This window comes from Bactrocera neohumeralis, chromosome 4 (genome assembly GCF_024586455.1).
Source record: "Bactrocera neohumeralis isolate Rockhampton chromosome 4, APGP_CSIRO_Bneo_wtdbg2-racon-allhic-juicebox.fasta_v2, whole genome shotgun sequence".
In the NCBI taxonomy this organism is placed as follows: domain Eukaryota; kingdom Metazoa; phylum Arthropoda; class Insecta; order Diptera; family Tephritidae; genus Bactrocera; species Bactrocera neohumeralis.
The window spans coordinates 4041860-4050822 of NC_065921.1; positions in this window are offsets into that span (position 1 = coordinate 4041860).

The window sequence follows — 8963 nt, forward strand, 5'->3', positions numbered from 1 at the left end:
GGTTTGTCATGTCTTTCGAGTCTTTTTTGTAGGGTTATATCCAGTCAAGGGTCTGAACCGTTAAACCAGCTACTACAAAGAAATATGCTGAAATACTGTAGCGATCACAGGGTCCAGGCAGAGCGGCATCCAATACTGGGTAAACGCAAAGTTTCACACTGAAAAAAGCAATTCGCAATATAAAAGCTATCTCAACAAGCAAAGCTTCAAAAACAACAAAAACACTACAAAGAAAATTATGTTGTGCGTGGTGGCTGTGATTTGGAGCGGGTTTGGACCTCTCACACACAAACATAGATATGCAAATGCTTGGTTGGGATAAGGATTTTTTGTTTTTGTCTTTAACTTGGAAAGAGAGTTGCAGCAGAGACGAATGCGTATAATCAGTCAAAATTTATGACAACAAACCACAGAGTCAACTTAACGCAAATGACTTAATTGGCAAATGACAGAGCGTATTTACGCCCTTGCCATGTCTGCCAGCAGAGCTCCGCCAGCGTCTAACGCCAAGCAATCCTCTAATGCATGTTTGTGAGCTTGTGCGCTTTGCTATTAATTACCCTTGCTTTCTGAAAGAGCCCAACAATTTGGGACCGTTTTGGATTTCTTTTAATTTCCAAAAGATGAAAAATGCTGCGGCACTCGGGAGGGTAGAGTGTGGCCTTGCCTCTTGACGACCTCATGCACGCTCCGCTGGAGCGCTAGGCGACGCTGCGTCTCGCTGCGATTTTTCATATCACTCGTAAATGTCCCTTAACCATTTCTTGTTCTGCGTAAGAAAGTGTTAAATTCGCCGAAGCCATTGAGCTGAGCGCTGCAAAGGCGGGAAGACGACAAGACACAGCAGCGCATGTTGGTTGCCTCTTGGATCATTTATTTAAGCCTGGCATGTGTACATGAAAAATCTGATTCGCGCAAAGAGCTCCACAAATGGCCTCGGACTAACGTTCAACGGTAATTTGTCTACTTATTCACAGCGGATGCTCCGCTTGCCACTTTGTACTGCAAACGTTGTTGCATTGCTATACTAGTGAGTGTGTGTGTGTGAGAGAGTGTGGCTGCCTTTCAGGCCAAAGACGTTGACAACCGCGAGCGACAGCCGAAAAAGGATGCGCCGCCGAGCGTCAGCGTGAAATTTCTTTAGTGCACTTTCATGTTGCGCATTATTCTTATTTAGTTGGCAGCCTTTTGTGCTTTTTTTTAGTTTATTGTTGCTTTTGTTTTGGTTTCTTGGTTGTTTGCGGAAATCGCTCACTGGCTTATTGCCGGCATACACACACATATATACATTTATATACCCATATATTATAATATTTATTTTTATGTTGAGGGAAGGACATTTTTTCGAGAAACACTTTCCAATTTGAGCTGAATTTTGAATCAAATTGTACTTGTTTATAAAAAAGCTAGCAACAAAATTTCTCCAAATTTCAGTTTTTTTTATTATCGTAGCTGCATTGAATATACATATTACATGCAAATATTCTTGTTTGATGTCCACAAAGTTTCCGTTTAGCAAAATTTTTTGTTCCGATGCTATAATATTAATTAAATTTAAAAATGTCACTTATTGACCGAGTAATCTCACAAGTTTTGTTAGATATGTCTATCAAGATAACTTCTTCTTCTATTTCAATTAATAGTTAGGAGTCCTCTTAGCATTCATAAAGCTCTCTCTTCCTTTCTTCAATCAACCCTTTTTGGCGATTGTATAATATCCAATCCTGAAAAAGTTATATATTCAATGGCAGATCTGTAAGTAATGGGAACAAGGAAATACTACTGTGATCGAATTGAAAGGTGAATTTTTAATTTATACTTCGCATGTTTTTCGAATCAGTAAATTTTTTTTTGGAAAGCTGGTAGTACTGTTAGTGACATCTGTGTATGCTAAATCACGTCAAAATATTCACTAATATTTGAGATACGCGACGTTTGTGAGGCTCTAAAAGTGAATTCATCGGTTTTTACTATGTCTGAATTTATTTAACAATAATGCAATGCAATGCGATAATGCACCATCTCATACTGCATTGGTTATTCGTGATCATTTCGCCACATTATCAATTAATATCGTGCCGCAACCACCGTATTCGTCTGATTCACCTTCGTGTAACTTCTGGCAATTCAGCAAATTCACATGACCACTCCTAGGACACCGTTTTGACTCAATTGAGGATATAAAAGCCGAATCGAAAAAGACTCTGATGGCCATCACTACGGAGGATTTTTTTTCCAAGTGCTATGATGACTGGAAAATTCACCTTTCAATTTGATCACAGTAGTATGTTTGCAAAAAATAGAGGGAACTGAAAAGGCGTTGTCTTGCCTCATTTCATTTATGATGTTTGGGTTGGATAAATATAACGAATGATCCAAGTAGAGGTACGTTTTTAATAGCCTTTTTTTTGAGAGAACACGCGTGAGTCGTGTCAAGGCGTTACGTTATTTTTTTCAGTATTGTTTGGCATTTCATCATGGAGGGACTTACGCTTGAACAAGGTTTACAAATCGTTCAACTTTATTACGAAAATTCACGTTCTGTAAAGCATGAGTTTCGCTCAACTTATGGTCAACATATTCAGCCTGCTGAGCGTACCATTCGCAACACCATCACCCATCTTGAGACCCTTAATTCATTATTTGGTAATATTCGAGCAAATAGAATACGTTCCAAGAAGATCCGACGTTTTCGAGACAAATTTTATTCAGTGATGGGGCTCATTTTTAGGCTCAATGAGTATGTAAACAAACAAAATTGCCGCATTTGGGACGAAGACCTTCGATTCAGAACATCATGCGTCTCATTCGCCAGTTACCTGTCAAAATATTCGAACGATTCATCGAAAATGGAACTCAACGGATGGACCATCTGAGACGTAGCCGCGGCCAACATTTGAAAGAGATAATCATCAAAAAATATATGCCAAAAAATTATCTTTCGAATGATAATAAACATTCCCCATTAAATTTGAAGTTTGTTACTATGTTTTGGGGAACCTCGAAATGGATCTTCCTTTATATTCTGTAGTGAAATTCTTTTGAGTTTCAGTATTAGATTAGGTTAGATAATTTTGAAAACAAAACATTTATATAAGTACGTATATGCATTATGATAAAACCCTTTATAAACGAAAGATAAAATAACAAATATTAAGGGAAAAATACTTTACGGGCGATCTAGGTCGGGAAAAGTAAGGAGAGGGGCGTGGTTGAATTCTTCAGAGTTAAAAACGGCTTATCAGGATTTGCGGCAAAACTGCGAGTTAGTGAAAAGGTCTACAACTTTTGTATGGAGTCTTTTTTGACATAACATTGAAAATTATCTGAAAAGATCAAATAACCAAGTTTTCGGGTTTTTTTTTATTTTTAATTTGTAAAGTCTTTTTCTTTCACGGAATTTGGTATAAATTTAACTTTTTATGTCAAACAAAAATTTTAAAATATCTCAATAAATGAAAAAAGCAGACCCCAATTCCGTTGTGTTTCAACCTGCAACGCATTTATTTCTTTTTTATCATTTTCAAAGATTCTGCACTAGTCTATAAATCTTAAAACATTGTAAACATTTGTCTAATAGTGTCGATTACCAATTATTATGTTACCGTTAGTTAATTATGTTCTTCGATTACGAAGATTTTTTCAGATGCTTCTTCATGTTTTTAGAAAAATCGCATTTTGCCGAGAGGTGAAATTAGCGTTTGTATTATCATACCAGATCTCAGAAGACTGCAGTTGCTAGTGAACACCCAATTTTTTAATTGAAATCGATTCCCGTGCTCGACAGTTGACCCATTCTATCGAATCTATGATATTATCATATTAATGAGTTAAAGTAATAGTTTGGTGGTAGGCAATCGATATTCTGTTGCTTTATATAATTGTCAAATGATAATCAGAACCATTTTTGGAATTCTGATGAGACTGACAGCAGTTCTACAAAATTTCATTATATTCATGGGTATGCTACTAAAAGTCTACTTAGAATATGAAAATCACAAGATTTTCGAAGGTTTGGTAGACGATGAAGATATAGTTAGTTAATTAGTTAGTGGATTTATCAATAATATTTTCTTACAGTTTTAAAAAATTATATTGTTTTCATGTTGAAAAATGTTTTCTGTATTCGGGAAAAACTTCTTCAGGTAGCACTAATCAAATATTTGAAATTTTGTTCTCTTACATTTGAACGACCTTCTGTAAAATGCTCCACACCAGCATCGAGCACACAATTACGCATTGCTCCAAAGCAAAGTGAAGTAAACAGAAAATCATTTTTATTTGGCAGCGGAGCCACGAAAATGTGCTAATTAAAAAATCAAATCAAAAAACAAAAAGTTAAACAAATTTGTCATTAACTTTAGTCGCGAAGCGATAGACGGCCATTTGTGCTCGCAATTCTGCTCACATAAATGTGTTTGTATACATGCATATACATATATACTGTATAAAATATAGAAGCAGACCATTTTGAAGAAAAAATAAAAAATATACATGAACAAGCTGGAATTCCTTTGTTATTTGGAAAAAAGTAAAATAAAAACAAATAAAACACTACATCTCACTTCTGTGTTACACACGCTGAGTTTTTTTATTTTTCCTACTTATTTGCTCAACTTTTTTCTTATAAAACATTTTACGTATTTTTTGTTTATTATTTAAAAAGGTCTCAACTTTTAGTTCTTTCGTGACTTTTCGAGGTGCTAATTGCCAAAACTTGCTTGCTGCGTTTCAGCAAATAAGCGAATGACTGTCGAGTCACTCATGTGCTGGAATCCGATATGACTCTTGAAACAACAAGTATCCACGTATAAAATATTATAAGATTGAAGCAATGCTTCGAAAATGCACAAATTTCCCAAGTAGGCATCCCAGCTAAAATTTGTAATTTTTGACTCTAAATTGATGCAAATATTTGGCATTATGCTTAAGATAGTCTTGCCAATTTTAAAGATTCATCAGCAAGTCGCTGGTAATCAGAGGATCTTCAAGCAATGAAGGTTCCCTTTCCTTGCTAAGAGCTAGTAGTTCCCATATATTCTCTCTGGAGGCACAGATTTTTCGAACATCGGTTGGGAAATTTTCAAATTGCTATGTATGTATAATGTGGCTGAGGGTTAATTTCGCTCATTGTAATGCTAATCCCACCAGATGCGTGGTTTTAGTGGCCTAAAATCTTGAAATAAACTTTATATCTTATATTTTTGTAAAGAAAAAAGTTTGCCCTTAAGTTTGCCATAGCCCATACAATAAGAGAGTAATAGTATACTAACTAAGTACACAATTGGAAAATGAATTTGCGCACTCAGGCATCACCACTATCGTCAAAGCATCATTAAATTAAGATTAAGCCATCAAAACTTAAAAAGCCAAGAATATGTCTCCATAATTTTAAAAACTCTTAATTCTTTTTTTTATTCTTCAAACTCAAGAGATCAACTTTGAGAATTTACATAAAGCTACCCAAACTCAATAAACCCAATTAAGCGCAAGTTCTACACACACATCCCACTAGTGTGGGAACCCCTCCCCCTCTGGCGAGTGCTGCCAGTGCCCAGCACTCGACGCGCATTTAAATCGCTCCGCAAAGCCTTGAAAAAGCCTTTCGAATCAACCAAATCCAATTTAAACGCCGCTCATTTCTTACTTAGCTCTTTGTGCAGTTGTTGTTGGCAATTGTTGTTGCACTTGTTGTTGATACTCATTTCATGGGTCTGCTCAAGTTGTCTGTGCTCACACAGGATTTTCACATGCATGTATAAGTCGAGGCATAAATATTTTTTATTTTGCTTTAAAACCGAAGGAATTCCATGTAATCGTAGTTGTTGTGCTTGTTGTTGCCTTTGTGATTTCTTCTTGTGCATTCCATACATGAGTTGCACATAAATCACTTTCCTAAATTCGACAGGATATTGTCTGTTGACATGTTTTCGAGCGAGCAAAGCCGCACGATGTCTTAGCTGTTGCTGTCGTGCCGCTGTGGCATTGTCCAGAATAATAAAGCTTGCGCCAAGAAGCCACAACGCCAGAAGAAACTGGGAATGCATATGCCCGCTTTTTTGCTTTTCTGTGAGGAGCACGATGTGCATGTGTATGTGCATATAAGGGAGCGAATTTATCGAAAAGATTGTGATTCGGGCCAATAAAAATAAAGGATCCCGAGCTCGCAGTTGACACTGAAGCGCAGCTTACACCCACTTTTGCAGTTCAACTTTCTTAGAATGCTTTTCCCAAAAAGTTGAAATTCTACATCACCAACTTGAGGCACAAAAGCTGATAGAGGCAATCCCAAAGATTCTAATAAATTATCAATAAATACTCTAAGAACCTTTCGAAAGGATATTAAGGCGTTGTTTAAATGTATGTATAAAGATGATTTTAAATTCAAATTTTGACCTTCAACTTTTGAAAATTTTCATTACAGAACATTAAGGTGTCTAGTATAGTTATGGCCAGAAAAATGTAGAAAGTGGATGGAGCTGATTTAGGAAATACCAGGGGGTTAGGTTAAGGGGTCAGTAGGGTAATCTGGCCTGTTTTTTTGAAATTTTTTTTCATAGAAATTTTTATTCTACAATAGAACTTTTTTCACATATCATGAGGTATATCGTGGAGTGTATCAACAAAATCTTTGGGAATTTTTTGATGAAATCTGTCGGAGAAATGGCTGGGTAAATGAGATGCGTTTTTGCACAGGCGGATACGATTTCTCATGTTTGGATCATCTGAAACATAAAAACATTTTTTTTTAATTTTATTTTTTTAATTTTTTCCTATGTTTTTTTTACATAAATTTTGTCATAACATTGTCAATAAATTATAAAAAATTATGAATCTAGTAGGGACGATAGCCAGGCGTTTTGTGAACATTTAAAAAACTTAAGGAAATCGGTTCAGTAGTTCGACCGGAATCATGTCCGCCAATTTAAAAAAGTGTGTTTTGAGAAAAACGCTTTTAAAGTTTGAGGTGTGTACTCCGAGCGCTCCGAACGTCGAGCGGTATTATTATCTTTGGGCCTTTTTCGAAACCTTCCAATAGTAAAGTGGGTTTCTACATTAATTATAAGGGTATAAGTGAACAAAAAATGCCAAAAAAAAAGTTTGAAAAAAGATTACCCTACTGACCGCTTTAGTTGGGTTATGTTAATAAAGTTGACTTCTCAGGAGGCCACAAAAAGATTCCATTTGGACAGCTGGAGAGATCAAAAAGACCATCGCATATAGACAAAAGGCCTACAAATTTATTGAGGCGTTTAATATCAACTCTAGTATATTCTCCGAGTTCGTAGAAAGTATAGCAACGGAGATACTTCAACCTCTGACGAAAGCTGGACAGTGGAGGGGAAGTGGTCTAGATGTTTTCATCTCTTCTTCTTCATTGCAATTTTAACATGTTGCGTCCTCAAAAATCTTCAGCTTAACAGCATGAGTGCTAATAGGAAAGGACTATCATTGCGGAAATGTGAGCTCTGGGCCAGAGAACTTTCGCAACCCCACAAGTTCTGGTTGCTAAACAACGCTTGCTTAGCTCGTAGCAAGCCCACAGATCCAATGATCGAATGCACGAAGACACGGGAAAACCTACTCGCTTCCATCCTAGCGCAAATAGGGTATGGGTGTTTTTTCTTGCAAGACTATCGGCTTTACAATTTCCGAGGAGTCCGCTGTGGCCAAGCACTCAGACCAATTTAATTTGGAAAAGGTGATAAACTCCTTGGCTAGCTTTGGGCTCACAGTCAGCGTGCTCATGGTCTGCTCTCGAACCGGTTGCATAAATTCCTAAAAGAAGCCACACTCGGAGAAGTACATCTTGATGGCTGGCACTTCTGCTTAAAAGTCACTGAAGTGGCTCTCTCTCCAACGTTCCCCTTATACTTCGATTCTTCTGGGAAAAGGCTCGTTCCGCCACACCCACACACCTCTCGAAGGTATGTAAGCGGAGAAGATGTCACTGTAAGCAGGTTCCGCATTTCAGTGCTCCACATTTTCAAAGAATCCTTCATGTGTCCAGTTGCCCGTAGTCTGAAAGCAATCTTTGCAGCAATGCATCTGCCGACTATGTCATAAAGTCAAAGCACTACTTTTTGTGAGAGATCTCAACGCTTCCCACAGTTCCTCTACAACAACATAGGATAATCGAGGCTTCACTTACATTTTTCTCAACATTGTGCTTCAATGTTATTATTTCATCTTTTCGATAGGGTAAAGTCGAGAGTTCTCCAATTAAAGGGTACTATGTACAGTTTGACCTGATTATAATAAGTTTTAGCTTATGGCAAGGTCGTGAGAATTGAAAGACTTTAAGAATAGTGACTACTGAAAGCTCTCGAATGACAAGGCTGTCAGGTGATATACATGCAGATGATGTGAGTAATTCTGTTACCAACAACTTTACCGTTAAAAAATTGTTCAGGGTTCATTTAGCTTCAGGATATACTTTCTGTATGTGGTATATATGTGTATTTATTCCTGATTTGGTTTGTGTCTTCGCTATTTATCTTTACCACCCTAGTTTTGGTATTTACTTAATGATGAACGATTTCACCAAATTTTTTCGTTCCGAAAACCTTATCTTGTATAGCAGAGAACGTATATTTATAAATATATATTATACATATTATAAATATACGTTCTCTGGTTAAAATCAGCTTCTTCATATTTTTGCTGGTTCAGTAGGAAAATTAGTTAAATTCCATATCCCTGCAAAACATTTCAGAATAAAATGCATATTCAGCTACCGGAATTAGCCAAGATGCCACCTGTATTCGATTTTTTTTACTGAGTTGTTGACGCTTCCGGTTAAAAAATAATATATTTTGAGAATTTTCTGCCTTCTAGTTTATTAAACCGTACTTTTGCTAAAATTCTAAGTTTCGGCTTACAAGCCAGCCTAATAGAATATAGTTCTGTAATTTATACATACTTATACATACAAATAATTGAAAATGAAGCTGAAGATTACG